At 39.8% G+C, this 19,494-nt stretch overlaps 1 protein-coding gene across 1 annotated transcript in view; it reads left to right on the forward strand.

Annotated features, from left to right (window-relative positions):
* The window catches only part of MEIKIN (meiotic kinetochore factor), a 147,479-nt gene that overhangs the window by 79,341 nt on the left and 48,644 nt on the right, over positions 1–19,494 (forward strand). The gene's annotated exons all lie outside the window — the stretch shown is intronic.

The raw sequence follows: 19,494 nt of genomic DNA on the forward strand, positions 1-19,494 counted from the left end.
CATAATCATCCAAAGTCCATAGTTTAAATTAGACTTCATTCATGGTGTTGTATATTCTGTGGGTTTGGACAAAAGTATAAGAATATTATAGGCATACCTCAGAGGTATTGCAGGTTCAGTCCCAGACCACAGCAGTAAAGTGAATATCACAATAAAGTGAGTTACACAAATTTCTTGGTTTCATGGTGTATATAAAATTATGTTTATAATATACAGTAGTCATTTAAGTATGCAATAGCTTTCTGTGTGTGTTAGTTGCTCAGTTGTGTCCAGCTCTTTGCGACCCCATGGACTGTAGCCCACCAGGCTCCTCTGTTCACAAAATTTTCCAGGCAAGCACATTGGAGTAGGTTGCCATTTCCTCCTCCAGGGGATCTTCCTGACCCAAGGATCAAACCTGGGTCTCCCGCATTGTGGGCAGATTCTTTACCATCTAAGCCCCCAGGGAAGTCCTGCAATTGTTTTATGTATCTTAATTAAAAGTTGTTCAGTCACTAAGTCACATCCAGCTCTTTGCAACCCCATGGACTGCAGCACACCAGTCTCTTCTGTCCTCCACTATCTTCTGGAGTTTGCTCAAATTCATGTCCATTTGTCAGTGATGATATCTAACCATCTCATCCTCTGCCATCTCCTCCTTTTGCCTTTAATCTTTCCCAACATCACACTCTTCTCCAATGAGTCAGCCTTTCACATCAGGTGGCCAAAATATTGGAGCGTCAGCTTCATCAACAGTCCTTCCAATGAATATTCAGGGTTCATTTCCTTTATTATTGACTAATTTGATCTCCTTGCAGTCTAAGAGACCCTCAAGAGTCTTCTCTAGTACCACAATTTGAAAGCATCAATTCTTTGGCATTCAGCTTTCTTTATGGTAATTCAACTCTCACATTTGTACAAGACTACTGGAAAAATCATAGCTTTCACTATACAGAACTTTGTCTGGAAAGTGATATTTCTGCTTTTTAATATGTTGTCTAGGTTTGTCATAGCTTTCCTCCCAAGGAGCAAGCATCTTTTAATTTAATGGCTGCAAAAAGAATTTTATTGGCCAAAAATGACAAAACAATTGTAATAGTAACATCAAAGGTCACTGATCACCATAACAAATATAATAATAATGAAAACATTTGAAAAATGTGTGAATTACCAAAATGTGACACACAGACATCATGTAAGCAAATGCTATTGGATAATGGTGCCAAAAGACTTGCTAAACAGAGGGTCACCACAAAACTTCAATTTGTAAAAAAAAATTTATATATAGTACTAGCAAAATGCAGTAAAGCAGGAAGCAATAAAACTAGGTATTCTGTAATTATAATATCAGAGATAATCATGATGGTGTGATCACTCACCTAGAGCCAGATATACTGGAATGTGAAGTCAAGTGGGCCTTAGAAAGCATCACTACGAGCAAAGCTAGTGGAGGTGATGGAATTCCAGTTGAGCTGTTTCAAATCCTAGAAGATAATGCTGTGAAAGTGCTGCACTCAGCATGCCAGCAGATTTGGAAAACTCAGCAGTGGCCACAGGACTGGAAAAGGTCAGTTTTCATTCTAATCCCTAAGAAAGGCAATGCCAAAGAATGCTCAAACTACCACACAATTGCACTCATCTCACATGCTAGTAAAGTAATGATCAAAATTCTCCAAGCCAGGCTTCAGCAATACATGAACCGTGAACTTCCAGATGTTCAAGCTGGTTTTAGAAAAGGCAGAGGAACCAGAGATCAAATTGCCAACATCCTCTGGATCATCGACAAAGCAAGAGAGTTCCAGAAAAACATCTATTTCTGCTTTACTGACTATGCCAAAGCCTTTGTGTGGATCACAATAAACTGTGGGAAATTCTGAAGGAGATGGAAATACCAGACCACCTGACCTGCCTCTTGAGAAACCTATATGCAGGTCAGGAAGCAACAGTTAGAACTGGACATGGAACAACAGACTGGTTCCAAATAGGAAAAGGAGTACATCAAGGCTGTATATTGTCACCCTGCTTATTTAACTTCTATGAAGAGTACATCATGAGAAGCGCTGGGCTGGAGGAAGCACAAGCTGGAATCAAGATTGCCAGGAAAAATATCAATCACCTCAGATATGCAGATGACACCACCCTTATGGCAGAAAGTGAAGAGGAACTAAAAAGCCTCTTGATGAAAGTGAAAGAGGAGAGTGAAAAAGTTGGCTTAAAGCTCAACATTCAGAAAACGAAGATCATGGCATCTGGTCCCATCACATCATGGGAAATAGATGGGGAAACAGTGGAAACAGTGTCAGACTTTATTTTTTTTTGGCTCTAAAATCACTGCAGATGGTGACTGCAGCCATGAAATTAAAAGACGCTTAGTCCTTGGAAAGAAAGTTATGACTAACCTAGATAGCATATTCAAAAGCAGAGACATTACTTTTCCAACAAAGGTCCATCTAGTCAAGACTATGGTTTTTCCTGTGGTCATGCATGGATGTGAGAGTTGGACTGTGAAGAAAGCTGAGAGCAGAAGAATTGATGCTTTTGAATTGTGTTGTTGGAGAAGACTCTTTAGAGATCCTTGGACTGCAAGGAGATCCAACCAGTCCATCCTAAAGGACATCAGTCTGAGTGTTCATTGGAAGGACTGATGGTGAGGCTGAAACTCCAATACTTTGGCCACCTCATGCGAAGTGTTGACTCATTGGAAAAGACCCTGATGCTGCAAGGGATTGGGGGCAGGAAGCAAAGGGGATGACAGAGGATGAGATGGCTGGATGGCATCACCGACTCAATGGACATGAGTTTGGGTAAACTTCGGGAGTTGGTGATGGACAGGGAGGCCTGGCATGCTGCGATTCATGGAGTCGCAAAGAGTCGGACATGACTGAGTGACTGAACTTAACTGATAGGGTATTTTCAGTGCCTTAAATAACCTCTTGTCCTACCTATTCATCTCCCCTCACGTACTGCTGACAGCCATTGATCTTTTAATTATCTCCACAGTTTTGCCTTTTCCAAAATTTTGTATAGTTGCAATCACACAGTATGTATCCTTTTCTGTTTGGTGCCTTTCACATATTAGTGTGTATTTCAGGTTCCTCCATGTCTTTTCTAGGCTTAATAGTTCATTTCTTTTCCCATTGTCTGGATGTTTATCCACTCACCTATGGAAAGACATCTTGATTACTTTCAGGCTTTGGCAATTAAGAATAAAGCTCCTTTTAGAAAACTATAGGCCAATATCACTGATGAACATAGAGGCAAAAATCCTTAACAAAATTCTAGCAAACAAAATCCAACAACATATTAAAAAGATCATACATCATGACCAAGTGGGCTTTATCCCAGGGATGCAAGGATTCTTCAATATCTGCAAATCAATCAGTGTAAAACACCAATTAACAAATTGAAAAATAAAAACCATATGATTATCTCAATAGATGCAGAGAAAGCCTTTGACAAAATTAAATATCCATTTATGATTAAAATACCCTCCAGAAAGCAGGAATAGAAGGAACATACCTCAACATAATAAAAGCTATATATGACAAACCCTCAGCAAACATTATCCTCAATGGTGAAAAATTGAAAGCATTTCCCCTAAAGTCAGGAACAAGACAAAGGTACCCACTCTCACCACTACTATTCAACATAGTTTTGGAAGTTTTAGCCACAGCAATCAGAGCAGAAAAAGAAATAAAAGGAATCCAGATTGGAAAAGAAGAAGTAAAACTCACTGTTTGCAGATGACATGACCCTCTACATAGAAAACCCTAAAGACTCCACCAGAAAATTACTAGAGGTAATCAATGAATATAGTAAAGTTGCAGGATATAAAATCAACACACAGAAATCCCTTGCATTCCTATACCCTAATAATGAGAAAACAGGAAGAGAAATTAAGGAAACAATTCCATTCACCATTGCAACGAAAAGAATAAAACACTTAGGAATATATCTACCTAAAGAAACAAAAGATCTATATATGGAAAACTATAAAGCACTGGTGAAAGAAATAAAAGAGGACACAAATAGATGGAGAAATATACCATGTTCATGGATCGGAAGAAGCAATATAGTGAAAATGAGTATACTCCCCAAAGCAATCTATAGATTCCATGCAATCCCTATCAAGCTACCAATGGTATTTTTCAGAGAACTAGAACAAATAAGTTCACAATTCGTATGGAAATACAAAAAACCTCAAATAGCCAAAGAAATCTTGAGAAAGAAGAATGGAACTAGAGGAATCAACCTGCCTGACTTCAGTCTCTACTACAAAGCCACAGTCATCAAGATGGTATGGTACTGGCACAAAGACAGAAATATAGATCAATGGAACAAAATAGAAAGCCCAGAGATAAATCCACACACCTGTGGACACCTTATCTTTGACAAAGGAGGCAGGAATATACAGTAAATTAAAGACAATCTCTTTAACAAGTAGTGCTGGGAAAACTGGTCAACTACTTGTAAGAGAATGAAACTAGAACACTTTCTAACACCATACACAAAAATAAACTCAAAATGGATTAAAGATCTAAACATTTAAGACCAGAAACTCCTAGAGGAGAACATAGGCAAAACACTCTCCAACATAAACCACAGCAGGATCCTCTGTGACCCACCTCCCAGAATATTGGAAATAAAAGCAAAAACAACCAAATGGGACCTAAATAAAAATTAAAAGCTTCTGAACAACAAAGGAAACTATAAGCAAGGTGAAAAGACAGCCTTCAGAATGGGACAAAATCATAGCAAATGAAGCAACTGACAAAGAATTAATCTCAAAAATATACAAGCAACTCCTGCAGCTCAATTCCAGAAAAATAAAAGACCCAATCGAAAAGTGGGCCAAAGAACTAAACAGACATTTCTCCAAAGAAGACATACAGATGTCTAACAAACACATGAAAAGATTCTCAACATCACTCATTATCAGAGAAATGCAAATCAAAACCACAATGAGGTACCATTGCACGCCAGTCAGAATGGGTGCTATCCAAAAGTCTACAAGCAATAAATGCTGGAGAGGGTGTGGAGAAAAGGGAAGCCTCTTACACTGTTGGTGGGAATGCAAACCAGTACAGCCACTATGGAGAACAGTGTGGAGATTCCATAAAAAACTGGAAAAAGAACTGCCTTATGACCCAGCAATCCCACTGCTGGACATACACACTGATGAAACCAGAACTGAAAGAGACATGTGTACCCCAGTGTTCATCATGCCACTGTTTATTATAGCCAGGACATGGAAGCAACCTAGATGTCCATCAGCAGATGAATGGATAAGAAAGCTGTCGTACATATACAGAATGGAATATTACTCAGTCATTAAAAAGAATACATTTGAATCAGTTCTATTGAGGTGGATGAAACTGAAGCCTATTATGTAGAGTGAAGTAAGCCAGAAAGAAAAACACCAATACAGTATACTAACACATATATATGGAATTTAGAAAGAAGGTAGTGATAACCCTGTATGCAAGACAGCAAAAGAGACACAGATGTATTGAACAGTTTTTTGGACTCTGTGGGAGAGGACGAAGGTGGGATGATATGGGAGAATGGCATTGAAACATGTAAAATATCATATGTGAAACGAATTGCCAGTCCAGATTTGATGCATGATACAGGGTGCTTGGGGCTGGTGCACTGGAATGACCCAGAGGGATGGGATGGGGAGGGAAGTGAGAGGGGGGTTCAGAATTGGGAACACATGTACACTTATGGTGGATTTAAGTCAATGTACGGCAAAACCAGTACAATATTATAAAGTAAAATAAAATTTAAAAAAATGAATAATTCTCCTTTTAATATAGATGTGCAGGTTGTTAAAATTAATTTACTTGTTTGACTGCTCTGGGTCTTAGTTGCAGCATGTGGGATCTTCAGTCTTCATTTTGGTATGAAGGATCTTTAGTTGCAGGATGTGGGATCTGTAGTTGTGGCATATGGGATTTATTTATTTATTTTAAAATTAATTTATTTATTTTAATTGGAGGCTAATTCCTTTACAAAATTGTAGTGGTTTTTGGCATACATTGCCATACATTGAACTGAACTAAACTGATAGGTTTTGGGTTGTTGTGTTTTCATTTTCATTTGTTTTTATGCATATTTAGATTTCTTTTTTTTTTATTTCTTCTGTGATTTGTTGGTTATTCAGCACCATGTTGTTAAGCCTCTATATATTGGAATTTTTAATAGTTTTTCTCCTGTAATTCACATCTAATCTTACTGCATTGTGGTCAGAAAAGATGCTTGGAATGGTTTAAATTTTTTTTGAATTTACCAAGGCTAGATTTATGTCCCAGGGTGTGATCTATCCTGGAGAAGGTTGCATGTGCACTTTAGAAAAAGGTGAAATTCATTGTTTTGGGGTGAAATGTCCTATAGATATCAATTAGGTCTAACTGGTCCATTGTATTATTTAAAGTTCATGTTTCCTTGCCAATTTTCTGTTTAGTTGATCTATCCATAGGTGTGAGTGGGATATTAAAGTCTCCCACTATTATTGTGTTATTGTTAATTTCCCCTTTCATACTTCTTAGCTTTTGCCTTACATATTACAGTGCTCCTATGTAGGGTGCATATATGTTTATAATTGTTATATCTTCTTCTTGGATTGATTCTTTGATCATTATGTAGAGTCCTTCTTTGTCTCTTTTCACAGCCTTTATTTCAAAGTCTATTTTATCTGCCATGAGTATTGCTACTCCTGCTTCCTTATAGTCTTCATTTGTGTGAATTATCTTTTTCCAGCCCTTCACTTGCAGTCTGTATGTGTTCCTTATTTTGAGGTGGGTCTCTTGTAGACAGCATATATAGGGGTCTTGTTTTTGTATCCATTCAGCCAGTCTTTGTCTTTTGGTTGGGGCATTTAACCCATTTACATTTAAGGTAATTATTGATAAGTATGATCCCGTTGCCATTTACTTTATTGTTTTGGGTTCGAGTTTATACACCTTTTCTGTGTTTCCTGTCTAGAGAAGATCCTTTAGCATTTGTTGAAGAGCTGGTTTGGTGGTGCTGAATTCTCTGAGCTTTTGCTTGTCTGTAACACTTTTGATTTCTCCTGCATATTTGAATGAGATCTTTGCTGGGTACAGTAATCTGGGTTGTAGGTTTTTCTCTTTCATCACTTTAAGTATGTCCTGCCATTCCCTTCTGGACTGGAGAGTTTCTGTTGAAAGATCAGCTGTTATCCTTATGGGAATCCCCTTGTGTGTTATTTGTTGTTTTTCCCTTGCTGCTTTTAATATTTGTTCTTTGTGTTTTATCTTTGTTAATTTTATTAATATGGGTCTTGGGGTGTTTTGCCTTGGGTTTATACTGTTTGGGACTATCTGGGTTTCTTGGACTTGGGTGGCTATTTCCTTCCCCATTTTAGGGAAGTTTTCAACTATTATCTCCTCAAGTATTTTCTCATGGCCTTTCTTTTTGTCTTCTTCTTCTGGGACTCCTATGATTTGAAATTTGGGGCATTTGACTTTGTCCCAGAGGTCTCTGAAATTGTCCTCATTTCTTTTAATTCTTTTTCTTTTTTCCTCTCTGCTTCATTATTTCTGCCATTCTGTCTTCCACCTCACTTATCCTATCTTCTGCCTCATTTATTCTACTGTTGATTCCCTCCAGAGTGTTTTTGATCTCAGTTATTTCATTATTCACTATTGATTGACTTTTTTTTTCTCTTCTAGGTCCTTGTTAAACATTTCTTGCATCTTCTTGATCCTTGTCTCCAGACTATTTATCCATAACTCCATTTTGTTTTTGAGATTTTGGATCATTTTTACTATCATTATTCTGAATTCTTTGTCTGATAGACTCCCTATCTCCTCCTCTTTTGTTTGGTTTGGTGGGCACTTTACCTGCTGAGTATTTCTCTGCCTTTTCATCTTCTTTAGATTGCTGTGTTTGGGGTGGCCTTTCTGTATGGTGGAAGTGTGTGGTTCCTCTTTATTGTGGAGGTTCCTCCCTGTGGGTGGGGTTGGGTGAGTGGTTTGTCAAGGTTTCCTGGTTAGGAAAGCTTGTGTCGGTGTTTGGTGGGTGGAGCTGGATCTCTTCTCTCTGGAGTGCAATGAAGTATCTAGTAATGAGTTTTGAGGTGTCTGTGGGTTTGATGTGACTTTGGGCAGCCTGTATATTAATGCTCAGGGTTATGTTCCTGCATTGCTGGAGAATTAGCGTGGTATGTCTTGCTCTGGAACTTGTTGGCTTTTGGGTGGAGCTTGGTTTCAGTGTAGGTATGGAGGCTTTTGGATGAGCTCTTGTCAATTGATGTTCCCTGGAGTCAGGAGTTTTGTGGTGTTCTCAAGTTTTGGATTTAAGCCTTGTGCCTCTGGTTTTCAGTCTTATTCTTACAATAGCCTCAAGACTTCTCCATGCATACTGATAAAATGTCTAGGTTAATGGAGAAAAGGTTCTCCACAGTGAGGGACACCCAGAGAGGTTCACAAAGTTACATGGAGAAGAGAAGAGGGAGGAGGGAGATAGAGGTGACCAGGAGGAGAAGAGGGGGAATCAAAAGAGGAGAAAGCAATCTACCCAGTAATCAATTCCCTATTTGCTCTCCACAGTCTGGAACACCTGGAGAGGTTCACAGAGTTACATAGAGAAGAGAAGAGGGAGGAAGGAGATAGAGGTGACTAGGAGGAGAAGAGGGGGAGTCAAAAGGAGAGAGACAGATCTGGCCAGTAATCTGTTATCTGAGTGTTCTCCACAGCCCAGAATACCCAAAGAGATTCACAGAGTTGGGTAGAGAAGAGATGGGGGTGGGAGGAGATAGAGGTGCCCTGGGGGAGAAAAAAGAAAGTCAAAAGGGGGAGAGGGCAATCAAGCCAGTAATCACAGTCCTAAGTAAAAATGGGTACTGAAGATTGGATTCTTAAAGGCATAAATTTGATAACAAACACCAAAAAGCAAAGATTAAAAATCTAGAGTTTAGACTCTCAAAAATACCATATGAAAAAAAATCACAAAAATTATAAAAAATTATATATGAAATTTGCTTTAAAAATAGGGTCTTTTTTGGCAAGGTAATAGTAGGTTATAAAATGAAAATTAAAGGAGTAATAAAGGAGTTAAAAATTTTAAAAAAAATTTTAATGTAAAAAATGGTAATAGTAAAATATATCTAGGAATTTCTCTGGAATTGTTGTGGGCAGTGTGGGTTCAGTTCAGTTTCAGATAGTTCCAGCTTATACTTCTACTCAAGGTCTATACGTCCCTTCCAATGGAGTCGGTACTATCTACAAGGGTTTAATGTATTGCACCTGTCACTTCCAAAGCCGTTCCCTCTGTTTATTTTGGCTTCTTCTATTTGCAAGTCTCTTCAGTGTCCCTGACACAAGGGGGCAAAGGTGGTCACTTATTTGGGCTCACTTGTTCAGTCATGCTGTGGGGAGGAGGAACACTGCAAACAAATATCACTGACGTGTGTGGGGAATGCTCACAGTGTCTGGGCCACACTGGGTTTGCCCCTGCTCATGGCGTGTGTGCTTTCCCTGTGTACACTGCTCAGGCTCCTGGTTGCTCTGCAGGGGAATTGTCTAAAGTGGGCCCTGGGTTGCGGGCAGTTCCCAGGTCTAAGCCACTCAGGTTCAGGTTCAGGTTCTTGGGTACTACACAAAGGCACAGACTCAGTTGGGCCTGTGTTTTGTGCCCTTCCCAGGTCTGAGCAGCTCAGGCAACCAGGTGCTTGGTGAGCTCACTCTCCCCAGGTGGGCAGTGTGTCTTATCACCTCCGCAGTCCCAGCTGCTCGGTTTCCTGGGTACGCAATGGGAGCGCCGTCTCAGGTGTGCCATATGTCTCCTCTGGGGAGTTGATCTCTGGCTGCAACCTTCCTGGTGGATGTCAACCGTCCAGGATCCCAGGAAGACTTGGTTAGCAACTGGGGACCTGCTTGCAGTTTGGAAGAGGATGCAGTCTCTGGGGCTGAGATTGCCCCTCTCGTTCTGGCTCTGGCTGTCGACCCCCTGCCTCTATGCCTCTGGTGGGGGATGGGCCGGTCTGCAGCCAGCTAGCTCTCCTCTGGTATTCACTCAGTCCTTTGTTCTGTGTGAGGCCCGCCAGTGCCTTAGGTTAGAGCTTTTAGCGAGAAAGTTCTTTCTCTTTCTTTCTTTTTTCTCTCTCTCTCTGGCTATCCCACAGTTTGGGTTGCTATCTCACATTAACACCCTCAGATTGTCCTCAGGGCATTCAGGCCCGGTCCTTACCCTAAGCAATGCAGCCCATGCCTCCCAGTTCAGCCCCTGCTTGCTGGTGGTGGACACTAGCGTCTGGGCTACTTCTCCAATGGGAGTTGTGGTTAGGCGCATAATCTGTGGGGTTTATTTTATTTTTTTTCCTCCCAGTTATGTTGCCCTCTAAGATTCCAAAAATCACTACAGACCTGCCGGTGAGAGGGTTTCCTGGTGTTTGGAAACTTCTCCTCTTTCACAACTCCCTCCCTGGGACGAGTCTCCATCCCTAACTCTTTTGTCTCTCCTTTTACCTTTTATATTTTGTCCTACCTCTTTTCGAAGACAATGGGCTGCCTTTCTGGGTCCTACCTTGCCTTGCAGGCTGCCTTGCCTGCTGTCCTCTGCTAGCATTCACAAGTTGTTCTGTGGAATTTGCTCAGTGTTCAGATGATCTTTTGGTGAATTTGTGGGGAAGAAAGTGGTCCCACCTCCAGCATGCGGGATTTAGTTCCCTGACTGGGTCCTCTGCATTGGGAGTGTGGAGCCTTAGCCACTGGACCACCAAGGAAGTCCCATGTGCAGATTTTTGTGTAAACATAAGCTTTCAAATGATTTGGATAAATACTATGGAGTAAAATTGCTAGCTCAAATGGTAAGCGTATGTTTAGTTTTTTAAAAAAACTCAAAATGTCTATACCATTTCTCAGGCCCACCAGCAAGGAATGAGAGTTCATCTTGTTCCACATCTTCATCAACATATACTGTTTTCAATGTTTTGGAGTTTGGCCATTCTAATAGGTGTGTAGTGGCATCTCACTGTTGTCTTAATTTGCATATCCCTGATGTGGAAATATGGAGCATCCTTTCATATGCTTACTTGCCATCTGAATATCTTCTTTGGTGAGGTGTTTGTTAAGGTCTTTGGCCCATTTTTTAAATTGTGCTGTTTCTTACTGTTAACAGTTCTTTGTATATTTTGGGTAACAGTCCTTTATCAGATGTATCTTTTCCAAATATTTTCTTCTAACTCGTGCCTTTTTTTCTAATTCTCTTGATATACACTTTTGCAAAGCAGAAGCTTTAAATCTTCAGTAAATCTAGCTTATCAGTGATTTCTTTCATGGATCATGTCTTTGATGTTATGTCTAAAAAGATGTTAATCAAAAAAAGACATTACCATACCCAGGGCCTTCTAGGTTTTCCCCTATGTTATCTTTAGAGTTTTTCATAGTTTTGCATTTTACAGTTAGACCTCTGATCCATTTTGAGTTAATTTTTGTGAAGGTTGTAAGGTCTGTGTTTATATTCATTTTTTTTTTGTAGGTGGCTGAACATTGTACTGACACCATTTGTTGAATAGACTATTTTGCTTCATTGTATTGCCTCTGCTCCTTTGTCAAAAATCAGTTGAGTATATATGAATGTCTGTTTCTGGGTTCTCCTGTTCCATTGATCTGTTTGTCCTTTTTTTTTTTGCCAGTATCACACTTCCTTGATTACTATAGCTTTATAATGACTTAAAGTTATTATAAAGACTTTATAATTAAGTCTTAAAGTTGGCAATCCACTCCAGCACTCTTGCCTGGAAAATCCCATGGACAGAGGAGCCTGATAGGCTACAGTCCATCGGGTCGCAAAGAGTCGGACATGACTGAGCGACTTCACTTCACTTCGCTTCACCTCACCTAAAGTCCTCTAACTTTGTTCTTCTTCAATATTGTGTTCTGTATTTTGGGTCTTTTGCTTCTTCAATCAGTTTTTCAATATTCACAAAATAACTTGCTGAGATTTTTATTGGGATTGTACTGAATCAGTAGATTCAGTTGGGATTAACTGCCATTTTGACAACATTGAGTCATGTATGACTATAGGTTATATCTCCATTTATTTCATTCTTTTTTGATATCTTTTATCAGAGTTTTATAGTTTTTCTCATGTAGATCTTATACATATTTTGTTAGATTTATACCTAAATAATTCATTTTGGGCATGCTAATATAATTGGTAATGTGTTTTAAATTTCAAATTCCAGTTCTGCATTGTTGTTATTAAAGAAAGCAATTGATTTTTCTATATTAACTTTGTATCCTGCAACCTTGCTATAATTGCTTATTAGCTCCAGGAGTTTTTATTGTTGTTGACTCTTTTGGATTTTCTACATAGATAATTCTGTCATCTGTAAATAATGACAGTTTTATTCCTTCTTTACACTCTGTATTTCCTTTATTTTCTTTCTTGTCTTTATTGCATTAGCAAAGACTTCCAGTATGATGTTGAAAAACAGTGTTAAAAGGGAACGTTCTTGCCTGTACCTGATCTTAGTGGGAAAGGTTCAGGCTTTTCATCATTAAGCATGATGTTAGCTGTAAGCGTTTTTATTAATATTAATAGATGTTATTTATTAATAGCAAGTTGAAGTTTCCCTTTATTCCTCAGTTCAGTTCAGTTCAGTCACTCAGTCATGTCCAACTCTTTGCGACCCCATGAATCACAGCATGCCAGGCCGCCCTGTCTATCACCAACTCCCGGAGTTCACCCAAACTCATGTCCATCAAGTCGGTGATGCCATCCAGCCATCTCATCCTCTGTCATCCCCTTTGCCTCCTGCTCCCAATCCCTCCCAGCATCAGGGTCTTTTCCAATGAGTCGACTCTTCGCATGAGGTGGCCAAAGTATTGGAATTTCAGCCTCAGCATCAGTCCTTCCAGTGAACACCCAGGACTGATCTCCTTTAGGATGGACTCGTTGGATCTCCTGGCAGTCCAAGGGACTCTCAAGAGTATTCTCCAACACCCCAATTCAAAAGCATCAATTCTTCAGCGCTCAGCTTTCTTCACAGTCCAACTCTCACATCCATACATGACCACTGGAAAAACCATAGCCTTCACTAGTTGGACTTTTGTTGGCAAAGTATTGTCTCTACTTTTCAATATGCTATCTAGGTTGGTCATAACTTTCCTTCCAAGGAGTAAGCGTCTTTAAATTTCATGGCTGCAATCACCATCTGCAGTGATTTTGGAGCCCCCCCCAAAATAAAGTCTGACACTGTTTCCCCATCTATTTCCCATTAAATGATAGGACCAGATGCCATGATCTTCATTTTCTGAATGTTGAGCTTTAAGCCAACTTTTTCACTCTCCTCTTTCACTTTCATCAAGAGGCTTTTTAGTTCCTCTTCACTTTCTGCCATAAGGGTGGTATCATCTGCATATCTGAGGTTATTGATATTCCTCCCAGGAATCTTGATTCCAGCCTGTGCTTCTTCCAGCCCAGCATTTTTCATGATGTACTCTGCATAGAAGTTAAATAAGCAGGGTGACAATATACAGCCTTGACGTACTCCTTTTCCTATTTGGAACCAGTCTGTTGTTCCATGTCCAGTTCTAACTGTTGCTTCCTGACCTGCATATAGGTTTCTCAAGAGGCAGGTCAGGTGGTCTGGTATTTCCATCTCTTTCAGAGTTTCCCACAGTTTATTGTGATCCCCACAGTCAAAGGCTTTGGCATAGTCAATAAAATTAATCATAAATGAGTATTGTATTGTGTCAAATGCTTTTCAGCATCTGTTGATATGGTTATGTAGTTTTTCTTCCTTAGTCTGTTAATGTGTTGCTGTTATGTAGTCACTAAGTCATGTCCAACTGTTTTGCAACACCATGGACTGTAGCCTGCCAGGTCCTCTGTCCATGGGATTTCCACGGCAAGAATACTGGAGTAGGCTTCCATTTCATTCTCCAGGGGATCTTCCTGACCCAGAGACTGAACCCACATTGCCTGCACTGGCAGGTGGATTTTTACCATTGAGCCAACAGGGAAGCCTGTTAATGTGATAGATTCCATTAATTGATTTTTAAATGATGAACTGGCCTTGCATACCTGGGTTAAATCCCTCTTGGTCTTGATGTATAACTCTTTCTATATATTGTTTCACTTGATTTGTTAATATTTTGCTGAAGATTTTTGCATCTATGTGAGAGACTTTGGTCTATAGTTTTCATACTGGTAATGTCTTTTTTTAGTGTTGGTGTTAGGATTATGGGCATCCCTGATGGCTCATGGAAAAGAAATGCAAAAAAGAAAAATGGCTGTCTGGAGAGGCCTTATAAATAGCTGTGAAAAGAAGAGAAGTGAAAAGCAAAGGAGAAAAGGAAAGATATAAGCATGTAAATGCAGAGTTCCAAAGAATAGCAAGAAGAGATAAGAAAGCCTTCCTCAGCGATCAATGCAGAGAGGAAAACAACAAAATGGGAAAGACTAGAGATCTCTTCATGAAAATTAGAGATACCAAGGGAACATTTCATGAAAAGATGGGCTTGATAACGGACAGAAATGGTATGGACCTAACAGAAGCAGAAGATATTAAGAAGAGGTGGCAGGAATACACAGAAGAACTGTACAAAAAGATCTTCAAGACCAAGATAATCACGATGGTGTGATCACTCACTTAGAGCCAGACATCCTGGAATGTGAAGTCAAGTGGGCCTTAGAAAGCATCACTAAGAACAAAGCTAGTGGAGGTGATGGAATTCCAGTTGAGCTATTTCAAATCCTGAAAGATGATGCTGTGAAAGTGTTGCACTCAATATGCCAGCAAATTTGGAAAACTCAGCAGTGGCCACAGGACTGGAAAAGGTCAGTTTTCATTCCAATCCCTAAGAAAGGCAATGCCAAAGAATGCTCAAACTACCGCACAATTGCACTCATCTCACATGCTAGTAAAGTAATGCTCAAAATTCTCCAAGCCAGGCTTCAACAATATGTGAACTGTGAACTCCCTGATGTTCAAGCTGGTTTTAGAAAAGGCAGAGGAACCAGAGATCAAATTGCCAGCATCCAGTGGATCATGGAAAAAGCAAGAGAGTTCCAGAAAAACATCTATTTCTGCTTTATTGACTATGTCAAAGCCTTTGACTGTGTGGATCACAATAAACTGTGGAAAACTCTGAAAGAGACGGAAAGACCAGACCACCTGACCTGCCTCTTGAGAAACCTACATGCAGGTCAGGAAGCAACTGTTAGAAGTGGACATGGAACAACAGAGTGGTTCCAAATAGGAAAAGGAGTATATCAAGGCTGTATATTGTCACCCTGCTTACTTAACTTCTATGCAGAGTACATCATAAGAAACACTGGGCTGGAATAAGCTCAAGCTGGAATCAAGATTCCTGGGAGGAATATCAATAACCTCAGATATGCAGATGATACCACCCTTAAGGCAGAAAGTGAAGAGGAACTAAAAAGCCTCTCGATGAAAGTGAAAGTGGAGAGTGAAAGAGTTGGCTTAAAGCTCAACATTCAGAAAAGGAAGATCATGGCATCTGGTCTCGTCACTTCATGGGAAATAGATGGGGAAACAGTGGAAACAGTGTCAGACTTTATTTTTTGGGGCTCCAAAATCACTGCAGATGGTACCGCAGCCATGAAATTAAAAGATGCTTACTCCTTGGAAGGAAAGTTATGACCAACCTAGATAGCATATTCAAAAGCAGAGACATTACTTTGCCAACATAGGTCCGTCTAGTCAAGGTTATAGTTTTTCCAGTGGTCATGTATGGATGTGAGAATTGGACCGTGAGGAAAGCTGAGTGCTGAAGAATTGATGCTTTTGAGCTGTGTTGTTGGTGAAGACTCTTGAGAGTCCCTTGGACTGCAAGGAGATCCAACCAGTCCATTCTGAAGGAGATCAACCCTGGGATTTCCTTGGAAGGAATGATGCTAAGGCTGAAACTCCAATACTTTGGCCACCTCATGTGAAGAGTTGACTCATTGGAAAAGACTCTGATGCTGGGAAGGATTAGGGGCAGGAGGAGAAGGGGATGACAGAGGATGAGATGGCTGGATGGCATCACTGACTCGATGGATGTGAGTTTGAGTGAACTCTGGGAGTTGGTGATGGACAGGGAGGCCTGGTGTGCTGTGATTCATGGGGTCGCAAAGAGTCAGACACGACTGAGCGACTGAACTGAACTGAACTGATGGCTCCGTGGTAAAGAATCTGCCTGCTAATGCAAGAGACAGGTGTTCAACCCCTGGGTGGGAAGATTCCCTGGAGAAGGAAATGGCATCCCACTCCAGTATTCTTGCCTGGGAAATCCCATGGACAGAGAGCCTGGCATGGCACAGTCCATGGGGTCGCAAAGAGTCAGACGTGATTTACTGACTAAACAATGGAGCATCACATTAACAGAGTTGTTGGACAAAACTGAGCAACTGAGCATGCATACGTTAGGATTATACTGGCCTTGGAGAATAAGTTGGGAAGTGTCCCCTCTTTTTCTGTCCTCTAATAAAGATTGTAGAGGATTGGTATACTTTATTCCTTAAATGTTTGGTGTAATTCACCATTGAACTCATCTGGGCCTGATGCTTTCTATTTTGGAAGGTTGTTACTTATAGATTCAATATCTTAAATAGATATAGGGCTATCCAGGTCATCTGTTTTTTCTCGTGTGCAATCATTGGAAGATTGTACCTTTCAAGAAACTAGTCCATTTCTTTTGAGTTATCAAATCTGTAGGCATAAAGTTGTTCACAGTATTCCTTTCTCATCGTTTAAAATTTTGTAGGCTGTATTGTAGTGCTGTCTTCTCTTTCATTTTTGATAGTAATACTTTGTTTCATTTCTATTTTTTTCCTCATTAGCCTATATAGCTTATCAATTTTATTGACCTTTCCAAAGAACTAGCTTTCTTTTTTTTTTCATTTTCTCTATTGCTTTTCTCTTTTCAATTTCACTGGGGTTTTTTTGCTTTAATTTTTATCTCTTTTCTTCTACTTACTTTGGATTTAATTTGGTCTTTTTTTCTTTCTATTTTCCTAGGTGGAAACATAGATTCTTAATTTTAGGTCTTTCTTCTTTTCTGATGTGAATATTTAATGCTATCAATTTCCCTCTAAGTACCACTTTTGCTGTATCCCTCAAATTTTGATAGGTTGTGTTTTCATTTTCATTTAGTTCAAAATTGTTTAAAATAGATGTGAGATTTATTCTTTGACCTGTGTATTATTTATAAGTGTGTTATTTAATCTCTATGTATTTGAGAATTTTTCAGCTGTCTTTCTGTTACTGATTTCTGGATTCATTCCATTGTGGTCTGTTAGTACATACTGTATGATTTCTATCATCTTAAACTTGTTAAAATATGTTTTCTTGCCTTGAATGTGATTTATCTTGGCAAATGTTCTACGTGAACTTGATAAAAATGTTTAACCTGCTGTTGTTGGATGAAATAATCTGTAGATGTTTATTGTATCCAGTTGATTAATAGTGCGATTGAGTTCAACTATGTCTTTACTGATTTTCTGCCTACTGGATCTATTTCTGAGAGAGGATTTTAATCACCAGGTACTATAGTGGATTTATCCATTTCTCCTTTCTGTTCTATCCATTTTTGCCACATGTTGTTTGATCCTCTTTTGTTGGGTACATACACATTAAGATTTTTTACGTGTTAATGAAGAATTGACTTATTTATCTCAGGTAATGCCAGCTCAACATTCAGAAAACGAAGATCATGGCATCTGGTCCTATCACTTCATGGGAGATAGATGGGGAAACAATGGAAACAGTGTCAGACTTTATTTTTTTGGGCTCCAAAATCACTGCAGATGGTGATTGCAGCCATGAAATTAAAAGATGCTTACTCCTTGGAAGGAAAGTTATGACCAACCTAGACAGCATATTAAAAAGCAGAGACATTACTTTGCCAACATAGGTCCATCTAGTCAAGGCTATGGTCTTTCCTGTGGTCCTGTATGGATGTGAGAGTTGGATTGTGAAGAAAGCTGAGTGCCGAAGAATTGATGCTTTTGAACTGTGGTGTTGGAGAAGACTCTTGAGAGTCCCTTGGACTGCAAGGAGATCCAACCAGTCCATTCTGAAGGAGATCAGTCCTGGGTGTTCATTGGAAGGACTGATGCTGAGGCTGAAACTCCAATACTTTGGCCACCTCATGTGAAGAGTTGACTCATTGGAAAAGACCCTGATGCTGGGAGGGATTGGGAGCAGGAGGCAAAGGGGATGACAGAGGATGAGATGGCCTGATGGCATCACCGACTTGATGGACATGAGTTTGGGTGAATTCCTGGAGTTGGTGATGGACAGGGAGGCCTGGCGTGCTGTGATTCATGGGGTCGTAAAGAGTCAGACACAACTGAGCGACTGAACTGACCTGAACTGAATGCCTTACTCTAACCCTTATAACTTTCCTTACTTTTAAGTCTTCTTTATCTGTATTAATATAAGTACTCTCACTTTATTTTGATTAGTGTTAGCATGTTATATCTTCCTCCATTTAATTTTTTTTTAAATTTTGTTGGATTATAGTTGATTTACAATGTTGTGTTATTGAATAGTTCCAGGTGCACAGCAAAGTGAATATGTTATACATATATCCACTCATTTTTAGATTCTTTTCCTATATAGGCCATTACAGAGTATTGAATAGAGTTCCCTGTTCTATACAGTAATCCTTATTAGTTATCTGTGTTATATATAGTAGTGTGTATATGTCAATCCCAGTCTTCTCCAGTGTGTTAGTTGCTCACTAGTGCCTGACCCCTGTAGTCCACCAAGCTCCTCTGTCCATGGGATTTTCCAGGCAAGGGTGCTGGAGTGGGCTGTCATTTCCTTCTCCAGGATATCTTCCTAACCTAGGGATTGAACCTGGGTCTTCTGCACTGCAGGCAGATTTACCAACTGAGCTATAAGGGAAGCCATCGTAACCATGTTTATTTTCTGTATCTATAACTATATTTGTTTTATAGATAAGTTCATTTCTATTCTTTTTTAGATTCCACATATAAGTGAGATATCATATTTGTCTTTGACTTACTTCATTCAGTATGACAGTCTCTAGGTCTATCCATGTTCTTGCAAATGGCATTATAATATTTTGTTCTTTTTATGGCTGAGTAACATTCCATTGGAGAAGGCAATGGCACCCCACTCCAGTACTCTTGCCTGGAAAATCCCATGGACGGAGGAGCCTGGTAGGCTGCAGTCCATGGGGTCGCAAAGAGTTGGATACGGCTGAGTGACTTCACTTTCACTTTTCATTTTCATGCATTGGAGAGGGAAATGGCAACCCATTCCAGTGTTCTTGCCTGGAGAATCCCAGGGACGGGGGAGCCTGGTGGGTTGTCGTCTATGGGGTTGCACAGAGTTGGACATGACTGACGCGACTTAGCAGCAGCGGCAGCAACATTCCATTTTATATATGTATCATGTCTTCTTTATCCATTCCTCTGTTGATGGACATTTAGGTTGCTTCCATGTTCTGGCTGTTGTAAATAGTGCTGCAATGAACATTGGGGTGAATGAATCTTTTCAAA

The sequence above is a fragment of the Capricornis sumatraensis genome, chromosome 9 (assembly GCF_032405125.1).
Source record: "Capricornis sumatraensis isolate serow.1 chromosome 9, serow.2, whole genome shotgun sequence".
NCBI classification, from domain to species: Eukaryota; Metazoa; Chordata; class Mammalia; order Artiodactyla; family Bovidae; genus Capricornis; species Capricornis sumatraensis.